We start from the raw sequence: 21,553 nt of genomic DNA, 5'->3' as shown, positions 1-21,553 counted from the left end.
GCTGGGAGTACACACATGCATAGTGTGTAAAAGGGAACATGTCCACATGAAGTCATGTCAATATACTCCATACACAAGTACAGTGACCACCAAGGATGCCACTAATGATGCAGGTGGAGACATTGCCCAGCATGCATGGGCAAAGTTGAACGGATCCGTCACACACCAAGGATATGTAGACACAGCTCAGCACAACATTTAGGAAACACCCTGCAGGGAAGATGTCAGGGTCTGCAGAGGAAGGAACACACCTTGGGACAATGTCACCATGCAGTAAGAGCTTACATGAACAAAGTTATTTCGCAAATACCTTGTGATGGCATACAGATACCAGTGTCCACCCCATGAGCAGCACACTACTACATTTCCCAGACACCTAACACATTATCACCACCCCAAATCATGGAGCAGCACCACCAACAGCAATACCAGAAAAGCAGTAGTGTTCAAAGGAAAAAAACATTGCTTTATTCAGCATGAAAAAAATTGGTTATTAAAAGTTCAATATGTACAAGGCCCATAGGGCAGTCCATAGTCCAATTCCTGGTGGGGGACTCATAGGGACGCGTGTCCCCTAGCTTGCCTGCACAGTTCATACCTCCTTTGTTTCCACGGAGGGGGGCATCATGTGGGGGGGAAGGACCAGGCACCGCAGGGACAGGAGGGGCAACGGTAGGTGTTGTGGGTGCAGGGACAGAGGACTCCACCACAGGGGGTGGGGCAGCGCCGAAGGTGGAGGTGAGAATGGCGCTGCACACGGTTGCAAGGTCCTCCAGCGTCTCCCCTGCACCCGAAGGAACCACAGGCCCCAAGGAGGGGGGGGGTCGGAGGGATGGGTCGCAGCGCTACTGGGGGAGGGTGTGGACAGGGGGGGGACTCAACTACCCTGACCGGCGACTCCTTCGACCGCTTGCGGGGTGGTGTCACACTGGGGCTCAGGGACAGAGCGGCCAGGAAGGATTCTTTGTTGGAATCTTGGCCAGGAGAGCTGAGGGGAGTGGATTTGGAGGGAGTGGTTTGTGAGGAATGTGGACTCCCACTGTGGCTGCGTGTCTTCCGTTTGCCCCCCGACCCAGTGGGTGTGCCTACTTCACCCTGTGTGTGCGTGACAGGTGGTGTGCGCTTGGCCTTTCCTGGTGGTGTGGTGCCTGTGTCTGGTGGGGTGCGTGCATGGGTACGTCTGGGTGTGCTTGGGACAGGCATGGGAGTGGGAAGTGTGGATGGTGCAGGGGTAGGGGGGGACGTAGCGCTGCAGGAGACCCACTGCTGCAGTCAGTGTCGAGTCTATGGACCTCAGCAACTGGCGTTGGTCAGACTGCGCAGCTGAGATGCCCTCCATGTATGCCTCCATCTGGGTGAGCACACAGGTGTGGCCATGGAGGACATTAAGCATCGCAGTCTGACCAACCTGCAACTGGCGCAGGATGTCCACAGACTCGGCATTCACGGCAGCAGTGGAGACAGGGGCAGGGGGTGCAGTGCCTGGCAAGAAGGAGACACGTGGTGACCTAGCACGGCGGGAAGGGACCAGAGCAAGTAGGAGGCCGGTGATGGGAATGGAGGGGGTGGGTAGAGATGGAGTGCAGCTTTCAGCTGTGGGAGCAGCCTCCGCCCCCTCTGGGAGCTCAGCCTTGGACCCGTCAGCGTCATAGTCGGTGGTGGGACTGGACAGGTCCTCCGCCTCACTCCCCTCGGCCTCCATGCCACTCGATGCGCCAGACAAGACAGCACTGCTTGCACTGGTGCTCGCTCCCTCCTCACGGTCCGTGCCAGTGTCTACCTCGGAGTCCCCCGACGATGCTGTGGGCAAGGTGAAGAGACAGGAAATAATCAGACACCTGTATACATATGTCACATGAGTCAAATCTACATAGGTCACAGTGCATAGCCTGAAAAGCAACATGAGTAACATCTACAATACAAGGTACATATGTAGGCCCTGCAACACACAGCTGGTTGACCCACCATGTCACTGAGAAACAATGGAGAGCATGACCCAACAGCAAATTACTTGATATCAAATTGGACAGAGGAGCCAGGCTCTGGGGACAATCGTGCACAGCATCTGCACGACACAGCGTTGCCAAAAAAGGGATGAGCAGGAACCATGTCTATTAACTTTTTGCACATGCTGCAAAGATAATACATTAAAACATGCCCAACATGACTGGGTCACTTCACCTTGAGTGTATGTCCAGACAAACATCACACACAGGCCAGACCTAGCAAGGAGACTTCAGATTTGGACATGTAGGCCTTGCCCGCACAAACCACCCCCTACCTGAGACAATGTGATTGAGACAGAGGAAGTACTTACACCTCTTACTCTGGGATAAAAACACATGGCCTGCACTAAATACAGATTGTACACAAACTACCCCTGGTGCGCCTGTCCACATATATCATTGACAATCAACCATCATCAGATTGTCGTACCAAGACACACAGGCACTGCCCACTGTGAGTATGCACAAGCAAAATTGGGTCACACTGTACAGTGGACACATGTAGCACAGTTTACGTAAATACAGATGAGGCCAGGGTACAATGCCACAGAGCCCAACCTATGCCGAAGACACAGAGAATGTTCACATTGTTGGATGACACACATGATACCTAGGAAAGGGTGCCCCAGGGCACGGTAGTGGCCACACTCCTCCATGGTCCGGGATGGATATGACTGCAACTGAAGCAACCGTCCCTGCACTATGCATTACTCCCACTCATGCACATCATGTCAGAGGGCACAACATTGGACATGCATGCTGTAAGGCAGTACACTTTTAAGACACACTCCTATGTCGGGACTCAGCATCAGTGCCAACTGACATGGACCCCACAATGACTGAACTGGCCAGGGCACAGGCAAGGTCCCAAAACCTGTTACACACCACCCCCACACATGATGCTGCAAGCATTGGGCACTTGGATTAACTGCCAGCCTAGATTACCTTGTGCAAGAGTGACTACACACAGACCAGGGAACACATGGCAAGGAGGGTAAGGGAGGAAGAACAGCACCGGTTTACTTTGGGGAACTGGTTATGCACTGCACATTTAAACTAGGCCTGGGCGAAAATTTCGTTCCGTTCGCGGAAAATGTGATAATTTGACATTTTCGCGTTCCGCGGAGAGCGCGAAAATGTCATAATTTCTGCTTTCCGCAGCTTGGCGATAATTTGTTTCTTGCTCGCGCTATAAAATAATACATTCTCGTGCGCGCGATCGCCTTACCTGAATCCCTGCGTTCGCCGACAAGTTTTCTTGATCCGGTCGCGTTCTCCATGAGATGTTGGATTGTTTTTATGCATTTGCGCTGTCTCGCGACAGTTCGCGCCCGCAGTGACGTCATGCGTCGCGCGATCATGTCTTTCTTCTCGCGATCATGCACCGCGAGACAACTCAAAACAAGATGGCCGCGCCCGCGAGCAACCACATGGGTAAGTTGAAGACCCGCAACCATGCAGAAAATCTCGCGAACATGCGGGGAAAAAAATTCCGCATCTTCGCGATATTTCCGCTTGTTTGCGATAATTTTAAACATTTTCGCGATAATTTGCGAAAGTGGATTTCGCAAAGTCCACCCACCCCTAATTTAAACCTTGGCAGTGTATCCATGCAACTGCACACTTCCAAAAGCTGGTGATACACAACAAACACACATGTACCTACCCCCTTCCTGCTGCTGCTTCTCCTGTAAGCGCCTATCCAAGTCGGGGAAGACCACCGCCAGCACACGCTTATGGATGTAGGTCAGATGCCGGCGCCCACGGTTCTTGTGGCTCTCAGGTGAGTCCCCCAGCAGGACCCGTGCGATCCTCCTCGTCCAGCACCGGATATCCTGCCAGCGTTTCCTCACCTGGGCTAGGCGCCGCTTCCGACCCTCCATCTTCCTCACGGCACTGACGGCTTGCTTCCATATCTCCCCCTTGGCATGGACGCGTACCTGTGAGGATGCAAAAGTGAGAATACGTTAATACACCTGAGCAATGACACAGAGACACACATATTAATAATTTGTCTTGTTTGAACAGACCATGGTATGCAGGCAACTCATTGCATCTTTGTCATAGGGACATTATCCTCTGGGGAAGGCAAAATGCACTACGTGGCATTGAAAGTACACAGGTGGCATGAGGGGTGTCACACAATCAATGATCCTGGATCACACTGTGCATCACAAGCTACATCAGGATTATGTACAGCACCTCAAAGCAGTCACATGCCCCAGGCCACTGACGCAACCTCAGCAGAGTACACAGACACACACAGGCACAGGACAATCACCTGCCATTGCCAACTGTGGGTACAAACATCACTCTGCCCATGTGCCACTAGACTGGAGGGTGTTACAGGTGTGGGGCTGGCTCAGCACGGCAGTCACACAGCACTGCTCCCTGCTCACATCGCATGGGCAGGGTATATCCATCCCTCATGCAGCTGGTGTGCAACACTCCCCATATGCACTCACTCACATGACAGGGGACTTACACACACACACCCATGTCCAGGGGACGGATACATCATTTGGACACTCACAGCACAGGTACACTAAACAAACACACATCTATGGGTACTGTCACCTGTAACACTGGGGGGACCACAGAATCACATCAGGACTGTAGCAACAACATTCCCAGGAGGAGTAGCCAGGCAGAATGTGGCATGCACCATACATTGATTGTCACAGTAAGCACTATGCAAGTGAGGAGTGCACACAGGAACTATAGCATGCTCTGCATGGGAGACATGAGGCCTTCCCCACCCTGGGACCCACTCTAAACAACATTGCATGTCTGTCACACAGGAACACAATGCCAGAAGTCACAGTCACAAAAAAGGGGCACAGTCTAAGCTAGTGGAGTCAGCACTCACCTGCTCCCCTGGTTGACCATACAGCATGGTGTACTGTGGGAGGATCACATCCACCAATGCCATATTCTCCTCCATGGTGAATGGCTGGGCCCTCTCCACAGACCTGGACATGGTGCCAGAGGAATCACGAGCAGCAGCAGTGTTGTGGAATGAAAGGATGTGCAGGCAAGTGCTCTCTCATGGGACCTGGCTGCCTTATATCTGCCTTGCTGGCCTGTTTCATTTACAGGAGTACAGAGTGATTGGTCAGTCACATTAGCATCCTACGTTTCCTCCAATCCCTTTAAACCTACCCCAGTGAGTGGCTTTGCATGGTTTAAAAATTGAGCATGATGTCAAGTCAACAACCACTTTGCAACAAAGTATATTGTTTCCAACCGACTTCTGCTGCCCACCTGAAGCAGCAATTCAAACTTTAAACTCGGTCTCCATGACAACCAGCATGCATTTAGGCCCTTATATTTGTCCCCCATGTGTCCCCGATGTTATTTCAATATTTACACACAGGTACGGTGCGTTCCACGACCCTAGGGCACCCCAAATGCAGTGAAACGGACCGTACAGGCGTGTGTACGGTCCCTATCACTATGGGAGTGCTTGCGTATGCGTATGCCATAGTAATACGGGTCATATTACTATGGCGTACGCATACGCCAGCACTCCCATAGTGATAGGGACCCTACACACGCCTTTACGGTCCGTATCACTATGGCGTACGCATACGCCAGCACTCCCATAGTGATTGGGACCCTACACACACGTGTACGGTCCGTATCACTATGGCCTACGCATATGCCAGCACTCCCATAGTGATTGGGACCCTACACACGCGTGTACGGTCCGTATCACTATGGTGTACGCATAAGCCAGCACTCCCATAGTGATAGGGACCCTACACACGCGTTTACGGTCCATATTACTATGGCGTACGCATATGCCAGCACTCCCATATTGATAGGGACCCTACACACGCGTGTACGGTCCGTATCACTATGGTGTACGCATACGCCAGCACTCCCATAGTGATAGGGACCCTACACACGCCCTCAGAGCGTATGTACGGTGCGTTTCACACCTGACAGTGGTGACAGGCGGCACACAGACAGGAATAGAGCTGTCATACTTGGCCAAGGCTGGACATCAAGGCATTGTCTGTGCAGTACTACATGTGTCGGGCACAGGTGTGTCAGGCTGTGATGTGGCACATTACTCCTGAGGTGTGAAGCTAATAAATGTATGATGAGCTGTGTACACATGTCATGTGTGATGGTGCACTATGTGCCACACATCCCCTTCACTCCTTTGACATGTGTGCATGTAGTACAGACTTGTTGAGCCATGTGTCACTGGCATGGCACAGTCACCGACACCCGCAACTGTCCCCTGATGCCAGGTACACGGAATATTACACCTGACATGTGAATGCCCGCGTTGCATGCTGTAACTATGTCATGTGTGTGTCATGTGTTCCCATAGGTTTGCTGTAGGTGTTTGGTCAAATGCATCTGCAGTTGCTGCAACCAACATGTGTCTGTGTGTAGATGGACATGGCACACTGTTACGCACACCAGCCCACATGTGTAATCTGACGTAAGGTGTGTATGTATGCATCGACACAGAGTTTCAAAACAAGGACATATCTGCACACTCTCAATGTATGTGTGATCAGTCGTGACATGTACTCCTTCATGGCAAGGTGTGTGGTCTGTCCTTTTTCTATGACATGTGACCTGTGCATCTAGTGTTCCGCAACCTGTCTGTACAATAAACATCCTTCTTCTGCACATATGTGGATGTCTGTAACTCCTGTAATGCGTCTGCCTGTTCATTTACACTGGCCCACAGCTAGTTTCATGGCATGGCATATTGAGGTTGAGAATCGACGTTTGTAGCTGGCTCTTGGTAGGAGTGTCAGCTGCCTGCCATACGTGTCCAGGGCATATTGCACAGACCTGACTCTGTATGTAGCAGATGTGTATTGCCTGTTGAACATGTACTCAGTACATTGACATTGGTGGTGTACTGTACTCACTCTTCGTTGTCCCTTCAAATTTACTGCAGGGCTCCGCCTCTCCCTCGACCAATTCCGGACTTGGCTGACCTGAGGGAACATGACTGTATACGCCGCTACCACTTCCCCCAACAGTTGATTGAGGACTTGACGACACGGCTGGCACCACACCTCCAACCGCTACACAGGTATCCTACTGCACTAACACCCAAGATGAAGGTGATGGCAGCCCTACATTTCTTTGCCACGGGTACCTTTCAATATACCATTGCTCATGTTGGTGGCATGTCCCAAACCATGTTCAGCCGTGTTCGGCATGATTTTTTAGAGGCCATGTTGGATCACCTGGATGAGTTCATTAAATTCCCAACTCCTGAGCAGTTGACAGGTGTCAAGCGTGAGTTCTATGCCCTGGGAGGCATGCCCCATGTCATTGGGTCCATAGATGGAACACATGTGGCTTTGGTACCACCACAGGCACAGGAGGTAGCGTATAGGAACCGCAAGCATTACCACTCCATTAATGCCCTTGTGGTGTGTCTTGCCAACATGGTGATTTCACATGTCTGTGCTCGTTTTCCAGGATCAGCACACGATGCCTACATCAGGAGGCGTAGCAGGGTGCCTGAAACGATGCTGCAGCTGCGCAATGAATGAGCATGTATTGTTGGTGGGTATACAGTCCTGTATTTAGCATCATCTTCCTGTCTTACTGCTTCTCCTGACCCACTTTTGTCCATGATGTTTCCATGTAGGGGACGATGGCTATCCCAACATGCCATGGCTGATCACGCCTCTCCGCAACCCCAGCACGGCTGCCGAGCACCGCTAAAACAACGCCCATGGGCGGACCAGGCGAGTGATAGAGAGGACGTTTGGCCTCCTGAAGAGACGATTCCGTTGCCTCCACAAGACCGGTGGCGCACTCCCATATGCACCGGTGAAGGTCTGCAAGATCTTCCTTGTGTGCTGCATGCTGCACAACATGGCAGTGGAGAAAGCTGTGCCACTCATCCTGGATCCGGATGAGCAGGACCATCCACCCGTGGAGGATGAAGGGCTTGGTCACGAGGCAAGTGATGTGGAGGAGGAGGAGGCAGTAGAGGACATCCGGAGTCAGCTCATACGCAACTTCTTTGCTTAGTGGTGAGTTCCAGTGTCTGAGTGTGCACGCACTGGGCCATGTGTGGCATGTGTTGCAATGTGTGTGGCCATCTGCATGTCTGCCAAGTGAGTCAGAGGTGTGTTTGGATGTGTCACTCAAGTGATGGTGCAATCGAAGAATGTTTTTCCAGAGTCATCATTGTCACCTAGCATGTTGACAACCTTATACGTGTCGAGTACATGCACATGCATGCGGAAGTGCTTCTTTTGGCTGACTTCTGGTGTGTCTCTCATCCACAGGTACTTGCGCATGCTGTCTGCTGGTGGCATTGTTGTGCTCCTGCTATTCCTCATGAACACAGCAACATGTGCTGAATCAGCGTTACATGCACGGACAAGTTTGAAAATCTCTTTAGGGTAATGGATGCAGCACGGCTTTTTGGGTGTGGTATTTGTTTTGAATGTGTGTGCACTGTTCCTGTTCATGTTTGGATACTTTGCATACATGTAGAATCACCATGGGGCACATGACATGGAGCTGAATTCACCTGAATTGATGATCAGACTTGGTGACAGTCATCTGTAATGGGATTGTGGATTGTGATGAAGCCATCAATGTGTGTAACACTGCCCTCAGAAACATACGGGTTGCACCGGGTTGACATGGTGTGTGAATTCCCCATTAGAGGCTCAATGGTGTATAGCAGCCTCTCCGTGAGCAGCAGGGGGTGTTTACCTGTAACCCGTCACTTGTGTGCCAGTTCTATGGATTTCCAGCATCTGTGGTGCAAAGGGGGGTGCCAGTGTCGGTCCCACATGTTCATCCACATGACCTGTGTATGTGTTGACAGAGTTGCATTAGCATTCCGACACACAGGACTAATAAAGGTGTCCCTCTGCCTCCAAGGTGCCTCATCTCTGTCAATGGTGGTCTGTTGCCACTGTGCATGCGGCATGTCTGGCATAGTTATCAGAGATAGTGCATATGAGTCTATGTGTAGAGTAGCAAGATGCAAGCTGTTTGTCAGGGATTAGAATCTGTATTGTGCATGATGTCCATGGCTGTGTAGGTATTGTGGCATGTCAGTCTCCACCACGGCCACTGTGCTGCATGTGCATCCATTGTGTGTGTGTGTGCCATGTTGAACCAGACATTCCTTCCTTGACATACACCTTTTGCATAGTTCCTTCCTGAGATCCTTGTCTTTGTGTGCAACTTGTGGCATTGTTTTCTTGACATGGCGCATGCTGCTGCAGGCCCTGCAGCAATGGCACCCAGTGTCCACGCAAACGAGCTGGTGTTCATCATGGATTGCTTGCTGACATGTGCTATGCTGATCAGCAGCATCTGTGCCTCATGCTGCAGCACACTCTGCATTATGCACAAGATCCCCAGTTCCATCCACCTCAAGGCAAGAGAGACCATCCCCCAGGTCAACTACGACATCCGTGTCTAATCCTACCCTGCACTCTACGGACATGTGCGTTACAACTCCCATGATACTTTTCCACATCCAGGGTGCATCTGCACAGCTCTGCTTCTACATCCGGCGACCAGGCCACATCAACGTCCAACAGAGATGGGGGGAATGGATCACTGCCAGCTGCAGGATGGCCTTCTCAATCCACGCACACACTCAGGATGCAGCCCACAACCACAACACAACCATGTGGCACCGTGATCAAAGACCCCATTGTGCCATCTCCATGCATCCAACCTTGGCCGGCCCACCATTCTCCACATCCACCTGACTCAAGCATGCAGGACATGGTTTTGCCACCTGTCTACACATACCTGGGAGTAGCACCCCAGGACACTCCACATGATCCCTGACCTCTGCGCATGACTGTTGCTCTTCTAAATAGGTCTGTAGGCACAGTTGTGCGGGCACCCCCTCAGCTGGTTGGGCCCATCACGGGTGAGTATGGTGCTCCATGTCTGTATTGGATGATACATTGTGACCCATGTGTGTCCTGTGCCAGACTCAGACCCCAGGGTATGGATGGTTGGAGTTACTTCTGAAATCAGGTATGGTTTGACTTTACAACACACACATGTAGTGGAATAATACAAAATGACGGCATCATCTCGTGATTGTGATGATTTTTATTTGTGGTGGGGTACGTGTTTGGGGGGATGACAAGAGGTGCTTGGTGGGAGTGTAGAATCCAAAGTTCACTGGGGGAGTTGGTATCATTGCCATTGGAAGACATCAGAGTCTATGCCACAGTCTTTGTCAACATTGGTCAGACAGTGACCAGCAAGTCCATGTGCCAGAGAATGTCATGTGATGATGTGCTGCTGTTGGGCCAGAGGGCCAGGTGCCAGGCCAGGTGACCTGGGAGATGGTGATGTTCCGCTGACTCTCAGGGTCTTTTGCGTGGACGACCCACCTTCCTGCGGGGACCCTCAGAAGCAGGCCGTGACGATGCTTGTGATGCTCCGTCGGATGAATCCTCCTCTTCCTGATCCCTCCCTGTGGGTGGTGATGTTCTTCGCCTGGTGGCACAGGGAGGGTTGCCCATGTTTTCGGCAATCCGACGGAGTACACGGGTCATGTCCATTTGCACCGCCACGATCTCAGCCGGTCTTGCCTCCATCCGTCCTTGGTGTCGCTGTTGACAGGCATGTTGCTCGGCCTGCAGGGTCTTCATCTCCTCGAGGGTCCCCTTGATGTCTGTGAGGGTGGACGCAATCTGGACCATGCCCCTGGTGTCACGCCGGTATGTGTCCAGGATGTTGCTGACGTGTGACATTACCGGTTCCTGAGCCAACTGGTCATGTTCGCGCCTCCGCCGTCCTCCACTCTCACCACCCCTGCCAACTTGCACCTGGCCTGCCGTTGTGGGCACATCGGGTCTCCGGGACCCCTGAGGGATGGCATTTGTGGTGTCGCCTGCCTCCTCCTGGGTGCCCGGAGAACCTTGTCCCTCCTGGACAGACTGGCTGTGTTGTTGTGTGTTGGCAGGGCTCCTGGGTGTCTCTTGGGATGTGGCAGGAATGGGGGTGGTGGTTGGCACAGTTGTACCTGATGCAGGTGCTGCAGGTGGTTGGACACCAGAGGGGCCAGGTTGGTCTGGGTCATCCACGGAATGGTGAGAGTAGTCGCTGCCGGTGGGGTCCTCTTCACGCAGAGCCTGGTCCTGTGAGTCTTCCCCCCAATGTTTGGGGGAGATCGACGACGTTGACCTGTGTGTGAGAGAGACAATGTTAATTGTGTTACATGCGACATCCATGTTTCATTCATTTTTGAGGTGGCACAGTTCCTCTGGGTGGTTGGATATGTCTTGCATTCCTCTCACCAGTGCACTTGTGCATGGGTATGTCCCTTGGCCACAGCTTTCAACACTTTACCTATTTGTGACACAATATTAGTTGATGCATCTTTTTGGAACGCAGTCAGCAGTGTAGTGAGCGGGCGTAGCAAGCCATGCAGAGCCGCCTTACGTGTTGCACTGTACGTGGCCATATGGTGTTTTTTCCATGCTATTTGAGAATGCAGGTAGGTAACTTAAGCATTTGTGACAGGGTTCTAACAAGCACAGTGGGTGGGTATACTAGGTGTAAGGTTAGGTTTGTGCCTGCAGCACAGATGTCCTGTGCACAGATTGACACATGGCCCAGTGTTTATCAAAGGAAAAAGGGGGGGTTCACGCACTGCCAAACCTTGTCTACATGCACACAGTCCACCTGCTGACGAGCGGACATGGCCACACCACCCAAAGGTGATTTGGTCTCCCTCTGTCTCCCTTTCTCCCTCCCTCTGTCGGCCTCCTCCCTCTGTCTGTCTCCCTCTGTCTCCCTTTCTCCCTCCCTCTGTCACCCTCCTCCCTCTGTCCGTCTCCCTCTGTCTCCCTTTCTCCCTCCCTCTGTCAGCCTCCTCCCTCTGTCCGTCTCCCTCTGTCTCCCTTTCTCCCTCCCTCTGTCACCCTCCTCCCTCTGTCTGTCTCCCTCTGTCTCCCTTTCTCCCTCCCTCTGTCAGCCTCCTCCCTCTGTCCGTCTCCCTCTGTCTCCCTTTCTCCCTCCCTCTGTCAGCCTCCTCCCTCTGTCCGTCTCCCTCTGTCTCCCTTTCTCCCTCCCTCTGTCACCGTCCTCCCTCTGTCCGTCTCCCTCTGTCTCCCTTTCTCCCTCCCTCTGTCAGCCTCCTCCCTCTGTCCGTCTCACTCTGTCTCCCTTTCTCCCTCCCTCTGTCACCCTCCTCCCTCTGTCCGTCTCCCTCTGTCTTCCTTTCTCCCTCCCTCTGTCAGCCTCCTCCCTCTGTCCGTCTCCCTCTATCTCCCTTTCTCCCTCCCTCTGTCAGCCTCCTCCCTCTGTCCGTCTCCCTCTGTCTCCCTCTCTCCCTCCCTCTGTCAGCCTCCTCCCTCTGTCCGTCTCCCTCTGTCTCCCTTTCTCCCTCCCTCTGTCAGCCTCCTCACTCTGTCCGTCTCCCTCTGTCTCCCTTTCTCCCTCCCTCTGTCAGCCTCCTCCCTCTGTCCGTCTCCCTCTGTCTCCCTTTCTCCCTCCCTCTGTCACCCTCCTCCCTCCCTCTGTCTGTCTTCCTGTGTCCCCCTCTGTCTCCCTCCCTCTCTCTCCCCCTCTCCCTCCCTCTGTGTGTCACCCTCTGTCACCTCAGCCCAGCTTCCTGGGCACACACAGTTTGCAGGTCTTTCAAAGGTCATTGGCTTGTTCGTGTGGGTTTGTTTCTAATCTCTGGGCACTCATTGGGCGGAGTGTCTGAGTCTGCGCTGCTGCTGTGGCGGTGTGTACTGACACTCTTTCAGAGGGATGCGTCTTCATTAGCTGCTGTTATGTGCAAATTGTGCCTTCATACCCATGTCATCCTGCCACGCGGCCACCATTTGCAGGCAACACAGTACTGTGTGGGGACACACTGTTTGTATGGCTGTGCCCTAGGCCATATGGGCTGAGGGCATTGTTGTGTGCTTCTGAGTTGCTCAATGTTAGCTTTGAGGCCCACCCTCCCGGCATCGGGGACATCCTGTCTTGTGTTGGTGTTTTGTGTGGCCTGTGACTTGGCATGGCCTTGCTTGGTGCATGGAGCATGGAGGCGCTAGTGGCATGTGTGTGTTTTTGGAGTGTTGTTGTGTCCGGTGCTGGCTTTGGGGGGGTTGCGTGCATGATTGGGATTTTGGTTGTGTATGGCGTTCCCCCCATGTGAGGTGAGTTGTTTGTGTACTCACCAGGGTCTGGGACTCCTTCTACTCCGTCTACTCCCACCGGCGGCAGCGTGGCCATCACCTTCTCCTCCCAGGGATGGTACTGTACCCGTCTGCGGGGCGGCCCTCCTCCAGTGATGTTCCCCTGGTTGTGATCGTCCGTCATTTTGCGGCTGACCGTCCTCCGCAGATCGTACCACCTGGCTTGGCACTCATGCCTGGTCCTTCTGGTGGCCCCAACAGCATTCACAGAATTGACAATCCTCTGCCACATGGCTGATTTTTCGGATATGCTGGTCTGTCTGACCAATGTTCCAAAGAGCTGTGGCTCGACTCTGGCGATTTCGTCGACAAGGACCTCCAGCTCATCCTTTGTGAACTTTGGATTCTTGTTAGGGGGCATGGTGTGGGGTGTGGGTGTGGATGGTTGTGGGGGTGTGGGTGTGGATGGTTGTGGGTGTGTGAGTGTGGTTGTGAAGGTGTGTGTGTGTGAATGTGATGAGGGGGTGTTTGTGATGGTGGTTGTGTGAAGGAGTGCAAATGTAAGGTGTATTGATGGATGTAGTATGGTGCAGTGCGTTGTCTCTGTGGTCTGGCAGTAGTGGATCTGTTGCAAAGGATCATGGTTTGTGTGTGTTGGGCCTTTTTATTGGTCCATTTGTGGGTGTGGCTGTGTTTGAACTTTGGGTGGGTGTGTTATAAGGAGTGGTTGTGTTTTGGGCCTCTGTTTAGCTGTTTGGCAGTTGCAGGTCAGTGTATAGGATGTATTTGGGCTTGTTGGACATGTTTTGTGGTGTTGTGTGAATCGAATTGACTCTCCTTGTGTTGTTTTGGTTTGTCCTGGTTCAGTACGAGTGTTTTTGGCGTCTGTACGGTGCGTACATGGGCCATGTTATTGTACAGTGCTGTCCTTTGCTATGGCTTAGTACGACTCGTACATGCGCGATGTTGGGTGAGGGTGCTGGTGTAGGGGCCTGGGGTAGGGTGCGTACAGACACGGGCAGGGTGTTGGTCCGCACCGTCCATCGGTGGTGGTGTTTCGCACCGTACATACAGGGGGGGGCTGGGTGTACGCTCCGTACATACATGGGTGGGGGCACGCTCCATACATACACGGGTGGGGGTACGCACCGTATATACACTGGTGGGGTGTTGGTACGCTCCATGCATACACGGGTGGGGGTACTGTCCGTACATACACGGGTGTGGGTACGCTCCATACATACACGGGTGGGGGTACGCTCCATATATACATGGGTGGGGGTACGCTCCGTACATACACTGGTGGGGTGTGGGTACGCTCCAGTCATACACGGGTGTGGGTACGCTCCATTCATATACGGGTGGGGGTAAGCTCCGTACATACACGGGTGGGGGTACGCTCCGTACATACACTGGTGGGGTGTTGGTACGCTCCATTCATACACGGGTGGGGGTACGCTCCGTACATACACTGGTGGGGTGTTGGTACGCTCCATACATACACGGGTGGGGGTACGCTCCGTACATACACTGGTGTGGTATGGGTACGCTCCATTCATACACGGGTGGGGGTACGCACCGTACATACACGGGTGGTGGTACTCTCCATTCATACACGGGTGGGGGTACGCTCCGTACATACACTGGTGGGGTGTGGGTACGCTCCATTCATACACGGGTGGGGGTACGCTCCATTCATACACGGGTGGGGGTACGCTCTGTACATACACGGGTGGAGGTATGCTCCATTCATACATGGGTGGGGGTACGCTCTGTACATACACTGGTGGGGTGTTGGTACGCTCCATTCAAACACGGGTGGGGGTACGCTCCGTACATACACGGGTGGGGGTACGCTCCGTACATACACTGGTGGGGTGTTGGTACGCTCCATACATACACGGGTGGGGGTTCGCTCCGTACATACACTGGTGGGGTGTGGGTATGCTCCATTCATACACGGGTGGGGGTACGCTCCGTACATACACGGGTGGGGGTATGCTCCATTCATACATGAGTGGGGGTACACTCCGTACATACACTGGTGGGGTGTGGGTATGCTCCATTCATACACGGGTGGGGGTACGCTCCATTCATACATGGGTGGGGGTACGCTCCGTACATACACTGGTGGGGTGTGGGTACGCTCCATTCATACACGGGTGGGGGTACGCTCCGTATATACACTGGTGGGGTGTTGGTACGCTCCATGCATACACGGGTGGGGGTACTGTCCGTACATACACGGGTGTGGGTACGCTCCATACATACACGGGTGGGGGTACGCTCCATATATACATGGGTGGGGGTACGCTCCGTACATACACTGGTGGGGTGTGGGTACGCTCCAGTCATACACGGGTGTGGGTACGCTCCATTCATATACGGGTGGGGGTAAGCTCCGTACATACACGGGTGGGGGTACGCTCCGTACATACACTGGTGGGGTGTTGGTACGCTCCATTCATACACGGGTGGGGGTACGCTCCGTACATACACTGGTGGGGTGTTGGTACGCTCCATACATACACGGGTGGGGGTACGCTCCGTACATACACTGGTGTGGTATGGGTACGCTCCATTCATACACGGGTGGGGGTACGCTCCGTACATACACGGGTGGTGGTACTCTCCATTCATACACGGGTGGGGGTACGCTCCATACATACACTGGTGGGGTGTGGGTACGCTCCATTCATACACGGGTGGGGGTACGCTCCATTCATACACGGGTGGGGGTACGCTCCGTACATACACGGGTGGAGGTATGCTCCATTCATACATGGGTGGGGGTACGCTCTGTACATACACTGGTGGGGTGTTGGTACGCTCCATTCAAACACGGGTGGGGGTACGCTCCATACATACACGGGTGGGGGTACGCTCCGTACATACACTGGTGGGGTGTTGGTACGCTCCATACATACACGGGTGGGGGTTCGCTCCGTACATACACTGGTGGGGTGTGGGTATGCTCCATTCATACACGGGTGGGGGTACGCTCCATTCATACATGGGTGGGGGTACGCTCCGTACATACACTGGTGGGGTGTGGGTACGCTCCATTCATACACGGGTGGGGGTACGCTCCGTATATACATTGGTGGGTTGTTGGTACGCTCCATGCATACACGGGTGGGGGTACTGTCCGTACATACACGGGTGTGGGTACGCTCCATACATACACGGGTGGGGGTACGCTCCATATATACATGGGTGGGGGTACGCTCCGTACATACACTGGTGGGGTGTGGGTACGCTCCAGTCATACACGGGTGTGGGTACGCTCCATTCATATACGGGTGGGGGTAAGCTCCGTACATACACGGGTGGGGGTACGCTCCGTACATACACTGGTGGGGTGTTGGTACGCTCCATTCATACACGGGTGGGGGTACGCTCCATACATACACTGGTGGGGTGTTGGTACGCTCCATACATACACGGGTGGGGGTACGCTCCGTACATACACTGGTGTGGTATGGGTACGCTCCATTCATGCACGGGTGGGGGTACGCTCCGTACATACACGGGTGGTGGTACTCTCCATTCATACACGGGTGGGGGTACGCTCCATACATACACTGGTGGGGTGTGGGTACGCTCCATTCATACACGGGTGGGGGTACTCCATTCATACACGGGTGGGGGTACGCTCCGTACATACACGGGTGGAGGTATGCTCCATTCATACATGGGTGGGGGTACGCTCTGTACATACACTGGTGGGGTGTTGGTACGCTCCATTCAAACACGGGTGGGGGTACGCTCCATACATACACGGGTGGGGGTACGCTCCGTACATACACTGGTGGGGTGTTGGTACGCTCCATACATACACGGGTGGGGGTTCGCTCCGTACATACACTGGTGGGGTGTGGGTATGCTCCATTCATACACGGGTGGGGGTACGCTCCATACATACACGGGTGGGGGTATGCTCCATTCATACATGAGTGGGGGTACGCTCCGTACATACACTGGTGGGGTGTGGGTATGCTCCATTCATACACGGGTGGGGGTACGCTCCATTCATACATGGGTGGGGGTACGCTCCGTACATACACTGGTGGGGTGTGGGTACGCTCCATTCATACACGGGTGGGGGTACGCTCCGTACATACACTGGTGGGGGTTCGGCGCGTACATACGAGGGCTGGGGGGGAGTTCTGCGCGTACATACGGGGTCTGGGGTGGGGTGTTCGGCGCGTATGCGGGCACATGTCTCCATGGTTGCTATAGGAGTTCGGTCCGTACGGTGTTTTTACCATAAGGTTGTAAAATCGGAAGGACGGGACGGATCGTACTTGCGCGGTCGGACTTCATTTTTCGGATTCGTATGGTAAATCGTCCGGGGATGTGTCGGACACATTTTCCGACCCGAGGACGTGTGGGGAAATTTTCCCAATGCGATTCGTATGGACTTTTTCCCATACGAATCGTACTTGGCAGTTTGTACGCTACTTGTACGATTAGTACGGTAAAAAATCCGGATACGATTCGTACGGGGAACATTTTTCCAGGATCGGAATAGGCACCTAAATGTTGCAGTTCAGAGGTTTCAAAGGGCACGTCCCACGGTTTGTAAAGTGTTCCCTTGTCACACATATAGATGTTGACACGTTCACAGAATGATTCAATGACATAACAGCATTACCATTGCTCAATGATTCCCTTTGCTCATGCCATTGCAATTTTGACACTCTTTTCCTTGGCTTTTGTGTCTTTCAAAACAGGCATCGAACTGCCTTCTTCCAGTCCATCTAATCAAAAGAAATCCTTTTGGGATCAATGTAATTCTTGCACTCATGCATACCCACTACCCAGGTAACATGCCTTGATTTGCATTTACATCTCTCTCTCTCTCTCTCTCTCTCTCTCTCTCTCTCTCTCTCTCTCTCTCTCACGCTATCTATCTATCTATCTATCTATCTATCTATCTATCTATCTATCTATCTATCTATCTATCTATCTATCTATCTATCTATCTATCTATCTATCTATCTATCTATCTATCTATCTATCTATCTATCTATCTATCTATCTATCTGTGTGTATATATATATACATACATCAAGCTCCAAAGTACCCATAGGGCAGGAACGCACTCAGATCATTGACAGGAGTAAATCCATTTATTGGTAAAAATGCTCCCCCTGGACAGATTGCTTCCGCAGCTTACTGATTGGTTTCACCGCGTTGTGCAGCTCAAGTCGATAACGCCGACGCGTTTCGAAGCTTCTGTGCTTCTTTTTCAAAGGCTCGACTCCCATGTGCTGTTGAGACACACCTTCCTTTATAGCAATGTCACGCCCTCTCATGGGCAGGGAATTCTGGAACACGTAGTGTGCCTCATGATTAAAACCCTGTATGGGTGCACTTAATTCACCGCTGTTTCTGGCAAGAATGAAAGCCCTCAGATGGACCTCCGTCCACGGGTGCATTTACAATCCAGTTAGTCAATGTCCCACATATATATATTATCTACTGGCGGTCGCCAGTAGATAGTTATAGTTATGATCGTGTTTCCATAGGAAATCTGAAAATTCTATTTTGAATAACTTTGGCGCCGGTTGACGAATCCTCGCGAAATTTTCAAAACTAATGGGGCGCTCCGCTCAGCTCCTACCCTGAAAGTTTCGGGGTGATTTGTCAAGCGGGGGCTGAGAAAAAAAGGGGGGTCCAAAAACACGTTTTCCCCATGCATTTTTCCATAGAACCTTTAGTCGAAGGTACAGCCCGAACGGCTGAACAGATTTACTTGAAGTTTGGCAGAGAGTTAGTCCTCAGGTCAGGGAAGTGCCTTTTGCAGGTCTGGTGTCAATCTGTTCAGTATTTCCTGAGAAAATAGCATTTAAAAGCATATAAATATCTATACGCGCGCACCGTGCCGTGTGCGAGCGAAATTCTGATTGGTTGTTAGATGTCTGTCAACATTCGAATCGGTCGAAATCAGGAAGTGTCGGCCGCCATTTTGTCTCTCGCACTGAAAAGGAAAGGGGCAAAAACGGTGGAAAACGTGAAAAGGGGGTAGGGAAGAGAGTTCCTGACCCCCTAGGCTTTATCAGTGGGTCACAGAAGGACCCCCAAGGGGAAAAAAACCATTTTATTTTTTGGGAAAAAAATCGCGGGGTGCGCGCACGGTGCGTGCAGCTGTGCAAAGCCGTATATATCCATCATCCAGGAAGCACCCAAGAGAGAGACCACAGGAAGGCTGTGGTGAGAGCCACGCCCACGGGGGAGGGTGGTTTGAACTTTAAACTCGAGCGTGAGCAGCGCGACTTTTCACTTCTTTTGACAAGCCACTGAAGAAAGGAAACAATCCTGAAACGCGTCTGGCTAGAAATTTGATGCCTTTTTCCTGGTGCTGTAACAGCTGGCAAGTTGACGATCATTAAAGAATAACTTTTACCTATTTTCTTCCTGTGGTCTCTCTCTTGGGTGCTTCCTGGATGATGGATATATACAGCTTTGCACAGCCGCTGAGAGAGACCCACTGCTGTTTTTTGCAGGTCCGGTTTGGCTCCTACCGAGAGCTAGACGTATCGGAAGGAAGGTGTGTGTAGCTGCATTTCAGTGCTGCAGTCTGCATGAAGTTTGAATCGACGACTACAAAGCATGGCAGATACAGCGCTTTGATAGGCACCAACTCACTTGGGATTTAATTTTTGCTGTAAAGATGGAGAAGTTGAAGCGCACCCACTGGGGTAACATTGGCAGCGCGAAAGAAACACCCACTGGGGTAAATGGACTACAATCACCAGAAGGCTGTGGTGACAGCCACGCCCACGGGGGCGGGTGGTTGGAACTTTAAACTCGAGCATGAGCAGCGCGACTTTTCACTTCTTCTGACAAGCCACTGAAGAAAGGAAACAATCCTGAAACGCGTCTGGCTAGAAATTTGATGCCTTTTTCCTGGTGCTGTAACAGCTGGCAAGTTGACGATCATTAAAGAATAACTTTTACCTATTTTCTTCCTGTGGTCTCTCTCTTGGGTGCTTCCGGGATGATGGATATATACGGCTTTGCACAGCCGCTGAGAGAGACCCACTGCTGTTTTTTGCGGGTCTGGTTTGGCTCCTACCGAGAGCTAGACGTATCGGAAGGAAGGTGTGTGTAGCTGCATTTCAGGGCTGCAGTCTGTATGAAGTTTGAATCGACGACTACAAAGCATGGCAGATACAGCGCTTTGATAGGCACCAACCCACTTGGGATTTAATTTTTGCTGTAAAGATGGAGAAGTCGAAGCGCACCCACTGGGGTAACATTGGCAGCGCGAAAGAAACACCCACTGGGGTAAACGGACTACAATCACCAGAAGGCTGTGGTGACAGCCTCGCCCACGGGGACGGGTGGTTTGAACTTTAAACTCGACCGTGAGCAGTGCGACTTTTCACTTCTTCTGAAAAGCCACTGAAGAAAGGAAACAATCCTGAAACGCGTCTGGCTAGAAATTTGATGCCTTTTTCCTGGTGCTGTAACAGCTGGCAAGTTGACGATCATTAAAGAATAACTTTTACCTATTTTCTTCCTGTGGTCTCTCTCTTGGGTGCTTCCTGGATGATGGATATATACGGCTTTGCACAGCCGCTGAGAGAGACCCACTGCTGTTTTTTGCGGGTCCGGTTTGGCTCCTACCGAGAGCTAGACGTATCGGAAGGAAGGTGTGTGTAGCTGCATTTCGGGGCTGCAGTCTGCATGAAGTTTGAATCGACGACTACAAAGCATGGCAGATACAGCGCTTTGATAGGCACCAACCCACTTGGGATTTAATTTTTGCTGTAAAGATGGAGAAGTCGAAGCGCACCCACTGGGGTAACATTGGCAGCGCGAAAGAAACACCCACTGGGGTAAACGGACTACAAGAATAACTTTTACCTATTTTCTTCCTGTGGTCTCTCTCTTGGGTGCTTCCTGGATGATGGACGAATCTTCGCGAAATTTTCAAAACTTTTGGCCAGCTCCGGCCCGCTCCTATCCTGAAAGTCTCGGGATGTTTCGTGTAGCGGGGGCTGAGAAAAAAGGGGGGGTCCCAAAACGTGTTTTCCCCATGCAATTTCCCATAGGCCCGTTAGCCGCAGCTACAGCCCGAACTGCTGAACGGAATTACACCAAAGGTAGACCTTGGTTCAGAGTCGTGCCTTTTGCTTAAATGGTGAAAATCAAAATCACATATATATCTGGGCGGAGCCTAACCACACATCTCATCGTGAGATCTGATTGGCTGTCAGTACTTCACCCAAGAAGTGTTGGCAGCCCTCTTGGGACCAATATACATGATAGCACCTCATTAAAAAGCATTGCAGTTAATAGATGGTTTTAAGACTTTAGTTACATTATAAATCATTTGTTGATGGTACCATACTCATTTTAGGAATTGTGGTGTGTTCCAAGGTGATTTTACCATGTGAAAAAGCCTTCTGC

The sequence above is a fragment of the Triturus cristatus genome, chromosome 6 (genome assembly GCF_964204655.1).
Source record: "Triturus cristatus chromosome 6, aTriCri1.1, whole genome shotgun sequence".
NCBI lineage: Eukaryota > Metazoa > Chordata > Amphibia > Caudata > Salamandridae > Triturus > Triturus cristatus.
The sequence above is the reverse complement of the archived record's forward strand: the minus strand, read 5'-3'. Positions refer to the sequence as shown.